The following is a 16,033-nucleotide window of genomic DNA, read 5'->3' as shown; positions in this document are numbered from 1 at the left end:
CTGCCTCCATTGCAGCAGAAACCCCAGAGAGAACAGTTGCCCTAACATTTGCTATCAGATATTTCAGCTTGAAGTTTTGAGGAGAGTTACAGTCACTTCCTCTCAGTATTGAACTTTATAAGCTGCAAGAGCCGTTGATCTCTACAAATTCATCCATCAGTTTCTAACATGCAAAGTAGCCTGACCATCAGCTACAGAAGGCTGGAACTAAAATAAGTATCCATTTACCTCATACATAATATAATCCTAATATAAGCCAAAATCAAACTGATAGAGTTTAAGAGGAAAAGGATGTTTCAGGACTGTGGTTTCCAGTTAGTCGTTTGGTGTGGGCATTGTGGTATTGGTTTTAGAATCAAATGCTGCAAAGAGGAAGCAGGAGGATCAGGGAAGGTCTTCCATACTTGTTCACGTGTTTGTACACAGGAGCGAATTCCAAAGCCTCAGGCATCCCGGGGAAAGTGGGCAGAGCTAGCCAGGTTGGAGAGGAAAGTGATGAGGGTGCACGCTGGGTACTTCTTGGCCAGGCATTCACTCACTCAGGCCCAAGTGCCACCTCAGCACCCTCATCTTCCTGCCAGTGCTTTTTAGCAGAACAAAGACTCTTCAGATGAGGGGAGATCAAGACTAGGTCACAGAGGAAAAAAAAATTCACTCCCAAACAATCCCCTCCTTCACCTCTGTGCTCTCCTCCCCATCTTTTTTTATTTCCTGCTTATTCTTAAATCATTTTCTTAAGCATTTTAAAATGATATTTGCATTTAATCATCTGGAAAAATATCCTTTATAGCAGCTCCAGAACTCTTTCAAATGCCCCTCCATGAATCTAAACATAACTTGAACCATTTCAAACAACTCCCTCTTGGCTCAGTAAAGTTACCATGTTTTTCCCCCTTATTTTAAATTGTGCAAACAATTAGACATTTTGAAAAAGGGCATACATCAAGTAAAGCAAGTCAGGTTTTAATTACTTTAAAACCTTTATAATCTCTGCTGTCAAAATCAGCCCTCTCCCCTTGGGCGTGTAACATTTAGCAATGTTGTGACATCTTTCTGGTTTGACCTAAATATCTATTTACTTAATTAAGTCAGTATAGAGGCTGATAGGTCAAAAATTAGGCATGACTAGTTAAACAGCAAATACCTGCTACAAGATTTCAGAGTTAAGAGGAATTGTAAAATTAAATGCATCTTTAGATGTTTGTAACTAAGTTCACATTTGTATTTAAATACCAAATAATCTTCCAATTTTTATGCATAGTTTTCAGTCACTGTAACAAAAACATGATGTCCTGTTCATGCTGTGAGCACTGTACTGGGTTTCCTTGTTTACATTCACAGCTGTAAACACAGTCTAATCCAGACTTGCTTGGAAGGAAATTCCCCATTGTTGCCTGCATTCACCATGTTGAGAAAGCTAGAATTTCATTCTTTTCCTCACATTCTCATTCTTTATGCATTGGTCCTTAGGCATTTAAACTTCTCAGGGTTTGACTTCTCTTCTACCTACGAAAATCGCAACTCAGGTTTACTTTCTCTAAATGTTAACTCCTCTCAGATTTCAAAATAAGTTATAAATAGAAAACTGTGCCAGGAGAATTTATTAAAAGTCATTTATATGCAAATATCTTTGCTTTAGCCCCACTCCTTGCCCAACATACAGCTTCCTGACCATGTACTTGAACCCCATCCATCTTTCCAGGCAGAGCTTGCCTCTCAGCTCCTGTACCAGAGCCACTCTGGTGACTCCAGGGACAGGGATTTTCAAGTAGAATTTTTAGCTCTCTTAATTGCCCCATCCAAAAGGACCTTAAATCAGTGCAGTGGCAGTAAACAGTGTTAAAACAGGCTGTATAGGATTAATCAGAGGAGGGATGAAAGAAGGTTTTGAAGAAAGGAGACAAAGGAATGAAAAGAAGTGAGAAGTAGATGACAATGGAAAGGAATTAGAAGAAAAGGAGATTAAATATTAAAAAGCAAATATGAGCAAAAGACCATTAAATGTATTACATGTATTTGCGTATAACATACTTTTATATTTTATTGTATCCCTTGTGATTTTTTATTAGAATAGAGAAAAACTATATCCCTGAGGTTCTGAAAATTGAACAAATATCAAAACTTCTATAGTCTCTGAACTCAAAAAAAGCATCCTATGTACATGGAGTATTTTTAGGGCTAAGGAAAATGCTTGCATATAATTATTTAATTTTAAAGACAGATTCTTGCAACTGAAATGGCAAGGAACAGACAAGATAGGTCTAACTCCTTTAAGGAATTGGAGTCCCTCTGTAATTTTGCTGCACTTTACAAATGCAAAAACCCCAAAGAAAAATCTAGAAAGCACACTGTTAATATGCAACAACAAAAGATCCTGAAATTGCTTCTGAACCAGAGAATCAATAAATAATGTCCAATACACTTAAATATGTTTTAACACATTAAAAAATCAGACATTCAGTATAGCATATTAACCAGAAAATCGCAGTCCCTGACTACCCCATATAAAGGGAATGGAGTCACAGCAAATGTGTAAATTAGCAAAAATGAAACCCTAAGTAGAGCAGCCCGGGCCAAATCCTTGTTTTTTCAGGAAAACTGAGTGAAAAATCATCAAAGGGAAGCAAACTGGAGCGTAGGGAAAAGGTGAAGGGAAGCCACAGTGAAAAATAAAAATGGGCGACACTGCAAGAGAGACAACTGTGAACACTTCTCATGAAAGCCCTGAGGCCACTCTTGTGAAAAATGCACATGCACATAGTTTTACAATCAATGTCAAGGAGTTCATAGATCCCCTCAGAGTCTCCTAGGGAACCCTATAGTAAATAATAACATAAACATCTTTGAAGCCCACAGTAGTGTTTAACCAAGGTATTTGCAAAAGAAGAAACTAGAGAAAAACACAACTATGTCATTCAGAACAAAATTACTGCCAAAGATTATTTTGCTTAAATTAAGACTGATGACTCTGCTATTAAGTCAAAACTTGTGTTAAACTCAGGTATGGATAGTCCTATATCCCATTTTGTTTTCTTTAGAAATATTCTGTTGAAGATAGGGCCATTTCTCAAAGTTTTTAAATGTGAATATCATTTTTAATTTTTTTGATGCTCCTAACTCAATCATCTCATGTGGTAATAAAAATAATTTGTGCTTAAGTGCTCTCCAAGGACTCTGTTCCAAGTTCTGTAATTCCTTTCATTTGGCTACAGCCTCTGTGAGATTTCCTTGCTAAGGGCCTCCCATGGGTTCCATCTGGATCATTGGAGTCTCTGGATAATTTGCATTTACTTTATGTTGAGTCAGTTCCTAATTCCAACATTGCAGTGTCAGAGATGGAATTAGATGCCAAGTTTTCTTGAGAGATTGAGACTTCAACATTTCCGAATATTGTGTCAGAGTGTACTACCTTATGAGGGAACAAATTCGAATAGGGGTAAACAAACAATACAAAAAGAAAGTTTCTGTCTTTGATATGGTTTGGCTCTGTGTCCCCACCCAAATCTCATGTTGAATTGTAATCCCCAATGTTGGAGGTGGGACCTGGTGGGAGGTGATTGGACCATGGGGATGGTTTCTCATGGTTTAACACCATCCCCTTTGGTGTTGTCGTGGGGAGAGGGAGTCATCGTGAGATCTAGTTATTTAAAAGTGTGTAGCACCTCCCCATGCTCTCTCTTTCTCCTGTTCCAACAATGTAAGAGGAGCCGGCTTCACCTTCACCTTCGCCATGATTGAAGGTTTCCTGAGGCCTCCCCAGAAGCTGAACAGAGGCCAGTGTCATGCTTCCTGTACAGCCTGCAGAACTGTGAGCCAATTAAACCTCTTTTCTTTATAAATTACCCAGACTCAGATATTTCCTTATAGCAATAGAGAAACACACTAACATAGTCTCACTCATAATTAAAGAAGTGTAAGTCAAACCCACGATGTGATACTACTCTACAGCATTTTTTAAAGATAAAGCAATATTATTTATAAGGGTTAGTAATATTATAAAATGGTACAGTTCTTAGCCAACTGAAGTATATTTTAGTAATACACAGAGAAAATAATAAAAATATTCAGTCCCTTTGACCCAGCAGTTCCATTTTTGGGGAATCTTAAAAGGGTGAAGAAGTAGAAATTACATATACCAAGTCATTTCCAGCAGCATCATTTATACTAGTGAAAATAAGAAACATCCTAAATATTCAACAGCAACCGATTGGTTATATCATTATGATTAGTCCATAAGGCAGTGGTTCCTAACCTTTTTGGTACCAGGGACAGGTTTTGTGGAAGACAATTTTTCCATGGAAGGGGTGGGGAGTGGCAGGGTAGGGTGTGGGGATAGTTTGGGGATGAACTGTTCTACCTGAGATCATCAGGCATTAGTTAGATTCTCATAAGGAGAGCACAATCTAGATCCCTGCATAGCAGCTCAGAATAGGGTTCCTACTGCTATAAGAATCGAATGCTGCTGCTGATCTGATAGGAGGCAGAGCTCAGGCAGTAATGCTCGCTAGCCCTCAGCTTACCTCCCGCCTAACAGGCCACGGACAGGTACCAGTCTGTGGCCTGGAGGTTGTGGACCCCTGCCATAGACGACACTGTGGTCTACGTTAACTATAATAATTCTACCCACCAACTACCATCCCAGGCCAGTGACTGGATTGCCGATGGTCATGACTGAATTCTGGACATAAGAGGAAAAGTTTTCTGAGCAGTTTTGGGGAAAGTTATCTCTCCTCTAAGAAAGAGACACAAGAAGAAACCACTCATCTTCTAACTCTGGGCACTGTCCTAGATGCGGCCCCTGGAGCTCCTGCCCTCATCTTATGCCACACCTGAGAATGACATGAACACTGAGGAGTGCATTTTGGAGATATGGGAAAGCCTGTGCTTGATGACAACACTGAGCTATTGAATCAGTCAACCTAAAGCCTCAGCTTCTATATAGGTGAAATATTAAACTTTCTTATGCCTTAAGCCAATTTGAGTTGAGTTTCTTTGTAATCTGCCGCCAAAAGAGAACTTAATTTGATATTGCCTATGCATTTTAACAGTGAAGACTAATGTAAACCTGTGGCAAGGATTTGTTAAAACTCTTAAATATGAAAGTAACATCCCCAAAAGTTTATTCAATATATTACAACTAAATAAAATCATGACTATATATACATTATACATTATGAAATATTAACAAAATATATCAGAGATGAAGAAATTACAAGTAAGTTATAAAATATTTTGAAGTTTTTCATTAATATTTTAAGTGTTGCCTTCTAACTTTTCGTCATATCATTTCTCAAAATGGTGAGTTCTTAAAGGTTAAAGGACGCATCTTACTGATCCAATTTCAAGTACAGTTGCTGGAATATTTTTAGTTTTTAATGTCAGCATGAATTAGGTTCTGTTATAGTAATAAGAACAAAGGTTTATTTCTTGCTAGGCTACCACATCCACTGGAGTTAGATGGGGAAGCAGGTTCCTCATCAGAATTGCTCAGGAACTCAGACTGACGGAATAGCCACCATTCTGACCATTGCCTGTCACTGTGCCAGAGGTAAGAAAAAAAAAAAAAGCATCCACATTGCATACTGGATTTTAATGCTTTCACTATGTTATTTCCACTTGCATTTCATTAGCCAAAACAGGTCACATGGCCATGCCTGAGTTCAAAGGAAGAGAGAAAGTGTAATTCTCCCATGTCCCTGGAAGCCAGAAATATCTGGCAAATAGCCCTAATGGTGATCACAGGGCTACAACAAATGGCTGTTGGATGCAAAGCACAGTTATATGTGCAGAAGGTAGACTGTTTTTATATCCCAGAGAAAAGAGATGAAGCCTATATAGAGCAAAATTAGCATAGTGAGACACAAGCAGCCCCTCCCTTGCTCTGAGTACACGCTCAACTTCACACAGCAATTGATTCAGCATGTGGTTCAAGTTTCAGAATATTATAAATGTAGTGGAGACTTCCGTATCATTCTCAAAGTGCTACTATGAAAGACCACCAGACAGAAAGTAGATTAATTATTACATTAATATCTCCCTTGAAAAATCTGCTTACATCACCAAAAGCCACAAATGGTGAAGCTCCCTGATAGGACATACCTCATGCCTCAATTCCCTCCTTGCTATCTTTTTGCATGTGTTTTGGAAGTTTTTTAAATTTTAACCTTCTAGTGTCAGATCAAGCATATATTCTAAATTCTGAAACATGGAGTCTATGTATCATAGTTCATTCCTCATCTCATTTATCTCATCTTCCTTTACATGCCTCTCTGCATAGTGGGAAAACTTTCTTTTGACTCCATTTTCTCCAAAATGGTTCCCTGATTACCCCAGGCCAGAGCACAACTGCCCTTTTTTTTATTGCCAAGCTGTGATGTTTCCATGATTTACACCATTTAACTGTCATTCTTCCCTAGCTGCTTTCTCCAACAGTCTATAAAGTCCTTTGAGAATCACAGTTTGCTAGATGTCTAAATGGTCAACCTGAACACTACATTCTCTCTTCCCAGTCACTGGAAGGACAGGTGGGGTTCCTTCTCAAGGATTTCATCTCTAAGAGCAGTCTGGGAGCATGGCCAGACCCTGGGCTAGGGAGATGGACCAGCAGCTGAGTTAGGTGGATGTATTAGTTTGTCCTCATGCTGCTATAAAGAACTGCCCAAGACTGGGTAATTTATAAAGGAAAGAGGTTTAATTGACTCACAGTTCCACATGCTAGGGTGGCTTCAGGAAACTCAAAATCACGGTGGAAGGGGAAGCAAACACATCCTTCGCATGGCGACAGGAGAGAGAAGTGCAGAGCAAAGCAGGGAAAGGCCCCTTATAAAACCATCAGATCTTACAAAAACCTACTCACTATCACCCAGAATGGCAGCATGGGGGAAACCGCCCTCATAATCTAATCACCCCCCATGAGGTCCCTCCCACGACACGTAAGGATTATGGGAACAGCAATTCAAGATGATATTTGGGTGGGGGCGCAGCCAAACCATACCAGTGGGAAAAGATTAGGGCCTCTTTCTCTCTCTCTCTGCCTCTCACTCTCTCTTTGTATATATGTGTGTATATATATACACACATACACATATATAATATATACATATATATATATATACACATACATAGATATATAAAAGGAGACATATATATATTTCATCTTACCCTTCCCAGACCGTATCAACCATAAGCCTTTAGGCTGTAAGTACTAGAAACCTTTACTTTATTTCTTCTTTAAGAATGTTTGTTTTAAGGGTAGGGTTAGTTTCATTCCAGGATTCATCCAGGGACTCAAATGATTTCATCAGGATGTGATTTCTCCTCCTCTGCTCATCTGCCCTCCTTTCTTGCTACTTGCTCAGTGTTTGGCAGATTTTCCTTCACGAGCACACGGTGGATGCCAGGAGTTCCAAGGGTCATATCCAGTTCTCAGCAGTCCCAGCCCGTGGGGGTGAGGGTTGGGTTATGTCTACCCAACCCATGGTGGTGGGGGTGCACGTGATGTTCTGCCAGTGGAAATTCAGGGCACTCTGTTATGGAAAAAAGATTGAAAGGATGCCAATAATCCTAACACAGGCTCTCAGCCTGCCTTTCCTAGGTTCTGCTGCTTTTCTTTACTGCTTCAAAATTGGCCTTCCTTTCTTTATCCAGTCTATCACTGATGGACATTTGGGTTGATTCCATGTCTTTGCTATTGTGAATAGTGCTGCAATGAACATATATGTGCACGTATGTTTATAATAGAATTATTTGTGGTACACATACACAATAGAATACTATGCAGCCACAAAAAGGAATGAGATTATGTCCTTGGCAGAGACATGGATGGAGTTGTGGGGCATTATCCTCAGCAAAGTAACACAGGAACAGAAAACCAAACACTGTATGTTCTCACTTATAAGTGCGAGCTGAACAATGAGAATACATGAGCACACAGAGAGGGGAACAACACACACTGGGGCCTGTCGTGGATGGAAGATAAGGGAGGGGGGGAATCAGGAAGAATAGCTAATGGATGCTGGGCTTAATGCTTAGGTGGTGGGGTGATCTGTGCAGCAAACCATCATGGCACATGTTTACCTGTGTAACAAACCCACACATCCTGCACATGTACCCCAGAACTTAAAATGAGTTGAGAAAAATAAAAAAAAAAAGCCTTTCTTTTGCTTCATTCTGTGGGGAAGGGAAAGGGTGAGGGTAGAAGAAACCTGGTCTCAGTATTCGGTAACAGTGATTACTTCCTGTGTTGGTCCTTCTTAAGCCACATTTCTATTTTAATGGGGATTCCTAAAGATCCTTTGGATCAGAAGAAAGATCACTGGCTGGTAGTTTAACATCTAGTGTTGAGTCTCTGCTCAGAGACTTCAGATAACTTACTTCGTGGGCTTGTTCTTTTTATTCATGAATGAAGAAAGATGAACATGTCTTCGAGGCATCTCTGGAAGCTATGATTTTATTGTTCTATGAAACTGGGACAGAATTGCAAAAGTTACTTGCTCCATTTCTCATAACTGGCAAGACATCCCAACTTCATCCTCCCAATTTCAAGGGAGAGGCTCTTTCGAGTACACCACAGCTGACATATTCCAAGACAGATTAGGAAGGTGATGTTGATGGTACTGTTAATCCATTGTATTTGTGGGTAGGTTGGTGTGGTTAAGAAGGCAAAGACACCAGTCGGTTTTCAAATTGATGAAAGAAATTATATTAAAATTGGTACAAGCAAGGAAATTTTGACTATTTCTGACCCATGGAGGAAACAAGTTTGGTGTTAGATATACCTGTATCTGGTTTACAGTGAATGTGGGACAGTGATGTGGAAATGCCCAGAAGACATTTAAAATGGAAATGCATCTTGGCAGCTAGGATGGGGCTGAAAAGGTGGAGGCTGAAATGGACTGAATGAAAAGCATCATAGAAGGTGGATCAGAGTCCCAGGGGAGATGGCACAGGGGGAGATTCTAAGACTGAAAAGAGTCTACCTTTCAGCGATAAGAGAGAGGGGTACCATAAAGAGACCTAGAAGAGGAGAATCAGGAAAACTCATGGAAGATTTGCTGAAACCAGATGGGAAGAGACAATTTCTGGATGGCTGGATGAGGGCAAGGGGTAGAGTGAGAACTGAGAGCGCCAAGTGCCTTTGCTGAGGATGGACTTCCACATCTTCCCTGTGAGGGCAGTTTCAGGTCACTGGGTGGGGGAGGGTTCCAGGCAATGATTGCAGGAAGCTAAGGACAAAGTGAGTGTTGAAAGGAAGGTGGTGAACACAGCTGAGGCCAGGCAGCCCCGAATGCCCAGCTGAACAGGAGGGCAAGGGGCTGGGAGTGTGGAAGACATTGAGAAAAGTAAAGGGAGCTGAGAACCACAGCTGTGAGGAATAAATGAGGGAAACAACTACATTTGGTTTTTAGAACTTGCCCAGCAGAGCTGACTTGCTGACATTAAATTGTGCACATGGCTCCTTGGAAGCACACTGGAACTGGATGTCAAAGCAATGAGACAGAAAACTGGAATGAACGCTACACAAGATAAACGAAATGAACTTTTGTATTTATTTTGATCCCTCAATACTCCCTGTGAAGACAGTCAACCCCTCAAGGGCCAGGACCCTGTCATCCATCCTCCTTTCGTCTCCCTATTCTGCTTGGCAAAATGTTGTGGAACCCAATGGATCCGGACTTACCAAGGAAAAGGGATGAACCCTCTAAATCAAAGGGATTATTAAGGGGTGAGCAGATATTCCTCCTCAAGAGAAAAACTTGAGAAGTCTGTGGACGTCTCAAGGAAAGTGGCGTGATTACAAATGGAATTACAAATTCTTTCATTATCCCATAATAAAACTTGAGTGGAAAATACCTTCTCACTTAAAAAAAATTTAATTGGCATTCCACAGAAGATCTGACTTCCTGTGTAAAGAAGTGACTATTTGGGAGGAAGCTGGCCCACTGCTGAAACAACCTGCAAAAGCACGTCCTCTTAATCGTCTTTTCTCGAAGAAAAGGGAGAGAGAGAATGGATACCGAATGACCTTCTGAAAGGCACTGTTGCGTTTCCTCCAGGCAGCTTGCTGAAGAGCCCGGCAGCTGTGCTGTCCGTGCTTCCGCCTGGTGGACAGAGTTGGTAATTCTGACTGCTTGGGGACTGCGAGGAGAGGAAAACTTCCTGCTTCCCAATTTTAAAAAAAGAAAAAGAAACAGCAAACATGAGCCAGAAAAGACTGTCCGCTGTAGAGTACCTGTAATGCAGCCACAACCAGCTTCCTGACAGCTGCAAACACATTCCTCGTGAGGCCACTCTGTAGGCCTGTAAGGCAGAGCAATACCCCTCATGCTGAGTCGGAGAAAAGCAAGGCAGGCGACTGCAGAGGACAGCAGGTGAATCTCCGGTCTCGGAGACATAGCCTTTGCTGTGGTTTCAGTCCTGGCATTAGAACTCTTTTTTTTTTTTTTTCCTGGATCTGGGCTGTGTTATCCTGCTGCCCTTTTTGGTTCAGGACTCAGTGATGAAACAATCAGTGACCACAGGGTAGGCAAAACACATTCTGGAGGTTCACTGCCCAGGAAGAGATGTGACAAGTTAATGAGATGCAGCCCAAGTCTCTTCTCCATTGTTTCTCCTGTTTCTTTACAGGCAGCCAAACCGTGACAGGAGGTCAGCGTCGGTGGAGGCATGGCTGGTGCCAGCAGACATCACCTTGGATGGGAGACTGGGTTCTGGCTTCACGTGAAGGTGGAGTCTCTCTCCTATGCTTCACTTCTCTGGAGAAGTAGCTCAAAGTCATATCAGCTCATACACTCAGTCCTTAGTTATTCGCAGCCAAATATCAGTTTAAAAGTGCCCTGTGCTCCTTGTTGCCAGGGCCACCACATTTCTATGACCCTTTTCCATCACAGCAGAGAAAAACCAAAACAGTCCTCTGCAATTGGTCATTTGGTGTTTCATGAAAAAGAATTAGCAGATAGTTAAATGGCTAAAACCAATGGTTATTAGAAATTTGGGCAGGATCTGTAAATATACCTTCTCTACTGAACAGAAATGTCCTATCACTTACTGAAATAATTTCATGAAGACGGTTTTGAAGCAGAAAATGGAAAAAAGTATAAATTCCACATAGTGGTGCAAACACAGAGCACTATCTATTGTTTTAATAGCTGACTTTTAAAACCTCCATACAATTTATAAATCAAAATCATTTTTCCCTTGAGAACAATCCAAAAAGAGTAAAGCATTCAAAGCACCAAATTTTCAAGAGACCTATTGGATTTAAAGATTCTATCCAAGGAAATAACTCACTGTATTCTTTAAATGGCCATGCAGCTCTTCGAGGCCCAGATGCAAGACACCATCAAAGTAAAAAGTGTTATTAGTAACCCATGGTGGCCAGCATCTCCTTCCCCTGCTCTTCCAGGGAAGCATCTGCCTAGTTCCATTTTGTTATTTGATTTCATTATATATTTTTCAGACATCTGCTCCCAGGCTCTGTAAGACAACAGTGAATTCTGCTTAGAGATGAAATTGCACATGAAGGGGAATGCAGAGCAGAATCCCTGGAACCTGATGATCCCTTTAAAGGAGTTTGGAGAACTTCAAGCACAGCCTCTCCACTAAACACCATTCAACTGGAGGCCAAGGAGCCACATTACTGAATTACTCCTTGAAAATAATACAATAGAATAAATGAACAATAGAGAAACCACTCAGTGAATAAGATTCTGTTTATCATGCTGAATTAGATACTCAGCTGTTTGGTTGTAGCAGACTCTGTCAGCGCTCTGCCTCTTGTCTCCTCAGATCCCTTTGCCGTGTGTGTGTGCATGTTGTGTGTGTGCATGTTGTGTGTGTGTGTTTGCTCTCTCAGAACCTTCCAATTTGTGATTACTCTCAATAGCTAACAACTGTGTCACTTGTTGAAGGGCTGCTCTCAGGCTTACACTTGGTTGGAAAGGCAGGGAGCATGTGAATTTATGCCTCTCCCACTGCAGACAGGCTTAATCAATGACAAGCAGGTGTGAAGTATAAATACCCCAGCTCCCTTGCCCCTGATGGAAACTACTCTGAGTGGTAAACTGTGTTGTCTGTAGAGCTTCCCTGCAGGACTGAGCAAAAGTCACTGTAGTGGTTTTAAAATATGTCCACAAATTATTTGATGCTCCTCCCTTAAAAAGGTGGAAGCTAATTTTTCTTCTCCTTATATGTAGGCCAGACTTGGTGATTCACTTTTAAAGAATAGAAGATGAGGAGCAATGCTATGTGACTTTCAAGGCTAGGTCATATAAAGAATGGGTTTTGTCTGGCACTCTCTCTTGGACTACACGTTCTGGAGAAAACAGCAGCCACATCATGAGGACACTCAAGCAGTCCTGGGAGAGGTCCATGTGGAGAGGAATGAGGTCTTCTGACAACAGCCAGCACTAACTCACCATCCATGTGAGTGAGTCACCTTGGAGGTGGATCCTCCTGCCCCAGATAAGCCTTCAAATGACTGCAGCCCCAGCTGACATCTCAAGTGCAACAACTTGAGAGACCTCCAGGGAGAGATACCCAGTCAAGCCACTCACGAAATATTAATCCACATACACTCAGAGGCATAATAAATATTTATTGTTGTCTTAAGCCACTATGCTTGGGCAATTTGTTACACAGAAATATATAACATACAATTTCTCTCCCAGAGACTTTCCTTAATCCTGCACCTTTGTTTGCCTTCTTCCTTTCCTAATCATGCTTTCCCCTTTATTCCCCTATGAACTTTCCCTAGGAACACTTCCTAATAAATCCCTTTCACAAGAATTGCCTTGGAATCAAGTTCCTGTTTTGGTTAAACCTTCTCATAAAATAGTCCTCATTCAGGTCCTGTTTCTTGGCTCAAGTTGGCTTCTACTTTTGAAGAATTTTCTAGACTAGTTTTACCTTTTCCCATGCTAATTATCCTCAATCCTTTCCTTTACCACCTAGAGCATGGCAACACACTTTCCTCAGTTCGTGAACCACAGGTGAGCATGAGGTTGATGTCATGAAAGCAAGCAAAGAGAGGGAAGACCTTTACCTACCCACCAGCTGCCAATGTGAGCATTTCAGCACCTGGAAGACAATCTCCACTCTGCCTCTGCAGTCTCAGAGTGACCCGTGGGAGCTACTTGTTTGGCAGTAGGATGGAACGTGCCTCTACTGCCTGGCCGCAACTGCAGGTGGTGAGAGGGTCCTTGTGAGCTCGGGCTGCATTTAAGTCAGACAGCAGTCCATATTTGGATGGAGTGCTTCTCTGGGCATTATGGGAAGGAAACTGTGAACCAATGCGAATTCCTTTGTACAAGTAAACTTCAAGGGAGAACATAGGTTCTATAAATCTATGCTCTGTCAATTTCTCCCAATGAAGGAAAAAACCAAAACACAAATAATCTTGGGATATTTCCAACATGAAACTCATGGCCTTGAGAAGCAATGCTACTGTAATATGGACTGTGCTGAACCATCAGAAACTGCAAGAGAATATACACAGCCAGAGATGAACAAGAGGTTCTAGGACAGTCTGTGTTCTTTGCCTCTTCCAGAAGCTGCTGGCACTTTTTTGCCTCCTGGCTGCATTATTCCAATCTCTGCTTCCATCATCATCCTTGTGATTACACTTAGGGCCCACCTAGATCACTTAGGGGAATCTCTCCATCTCAAAATCCTTAACTTAATCACATCTGCAAAAGTCCCCTTTATCATTTAAGGTAAATATTCACACGTTCTCAGGATTAGGAAGAGCATATCCTTGGAGGACCATTATTTAGCCTATCGCATTGCCCTTCTTTTTGAGCCAGGAGGCTCTCTTCCTGGGCATTGAGTGTTGGCCCTCCTGTTCTTTGCATTAGCAGCTCCAAATACAAAATAAAAAATCACAGTCTTCTGGATAGAAGAGGTCTGAAATGATTTCTCAGTAGACTTGAACCTCCTCGATAAATGGGAAAACTGTACTTTTAACCTGGTTACCTTCAGAACCTTGCCCAGAATAAAATCACAGCTTGTTTGCCAGGTCTAAAGATTGAGTCATTTATCTGGCCCCACAATGAAAAACAGTATTTCCAACCCTATTGAGAGATTCTACATCACCTCACCTACATCCCATCCTTCATCCCCCTCAGAACCAAAGGGCAAATAAGCTAGGAACACCTAGAGTGGCAGCAGTTTCCCTTGATGAAAACATGATGGAAATGCTGGGAGTTTTATCACTTTTATTTATCTGAGAAATGTCCTCTGATGCATCATTATGTTCCCAGATCCACAACTGATATCCAGACCAAGGAACGTGTAAAGTCGTATGGTGGGGGCTGAAAATATCCAGACTTGTGAAAAACACAGAGCAGGAAGCCTGAACTCCCTCTGGAGATGATGAGAGAGATAGTAAAACTTGAGTTTACACACACACACACACACACACACGCTCACACACACACTATCGCACAGAGATTGGGAGGGAAACCACTACTGCGACAAGAACTCCAGGACTTAAAGAGTCCCTGGTGGTACAAAGTATCCAGATATCAGCTAATACATGCTGCCAAACAAGTGGACTCTCTAGGAGAATCCGACTTGATGAGCCAGCAAGAGGCCTGGCTGGAGGTGTGGGACATGTTAGTGCTTTGGACTCAAGGGATCAGGACGTTTTTACAAGTTAAAAAAAAAAGGAAACACAAAAGAGGTCATATGGTGAGGTGCTAGGCTCTTATTGTTTCTGGGCTTAAGTCCTAAAAATCAGGACAAAAGGAAAGAATTAAGTGTGGCTTAACACACACACAAACACACATGCACTGATTTTTTAAATTTATTTATATAAATCGTGTCTACGGAGGATTTTCCAACCTAGGTTCCCTGTGGTGAGGAAGCAGAGACTATTTAAATAAGCTTCCAGGGAAGGAATTGCAGGAGACAGTTGCTTGGGAAGCTGGAAACATAGCACATGAGGCCCGTTCACCCCTTCACTCAAAGTAAAAGTCTCTCATTTGAACTTGAATCTCTGATCAACAGACTTCATGGCTGCCACCAGTCTTTCTCTGTTTCACCTTTATAATCTGTAATATGTTTTCATCTTTAAAAGGGATGTGAGGTTTAACAACCATCTGTATGTTCCTGCAATAATTGGCTGCTCAATTTCTTCATGTGAATTTGTGTTTAAAAAGCGGCGAGATTACTGTAGCCTTGTAGTATAGTATGGAACGAACCCAAATGCCCATCAATGATAGACTAAAGAAAATGTGGCACATATACACCATGGAATACTATGCAGCCATAAGAAGGCATGAGATCATGTCATTTGTAGGGACATGGATGAAGCTGGAAACCATCATTCTCAGCACACTAACACAGGAATAGAAAACCAACCACCACATGTTCTCACTCATAAGCGGGAGTTGAACAATGAGAACACACGGACACAGGGATGGCAACAATACACACTGGGGCCTGTTGGTGGGTGGGGGGCGAGGGGAGGGAACCTAGAGGATGAGTCAATAGGTGCAGCAAACCACCATGGCACACCTATACCTATGTAACAAACCTGCATGTTCTGCACATGTACCCCAGAACTTAAAGTAAACAACAACAAAAGAGGGCAGATTCATTTAGTCTCCATACTAGGACCCCACTGACTTTAGAGGACATGTGTTCTTATTCCAACAGGTTTCAACGTTCTTTGGTAGCTAGGAAAACGTCCTTCCCTGATCCATCTGCTGTCTGGACCAGAGACTTGAAGAATCCATCAACATGTGGCTACATGTTAGCAGAAGGAAATATGATCTAAACCTGAATCCTTAACAATTATTTTCCATGGAAGAGTAAGGGAGGAAGGAAACCAATTTTCTTGCCTGTTTGCTTAAATTCTTACCCTTTATATGTGCTTTATATTCATTATCTTGTTTAACCCTCACAAAACCTGGGGCAAGAATATCTGCAGATGAGTTCTCTATGAGGCTCAGAGAGATTAAATATCCTGTTTATTATTACACAGTCAGTCAGTCTGATTCCAAAGCCCATGCTCTTTTCTTTTCAGCCTTTA

This window comes from Nomascus leucogenys, chromosome 18 (genome assembly GCF_006542625.1).
Source record: "Nomascus leucogenys isolate Asia chromosome 18, Asia_NLE_v1, whole genome shotgun sequence".
Lineage (NCBI taxonomy): Eukaryota > Metazoa > Chordata > Mammalia > Primates > Hylobatidae > Nomascus > Nomascus leucogenys.
This window is presented reverse-complemented; position numbering follows the sequence as displayed.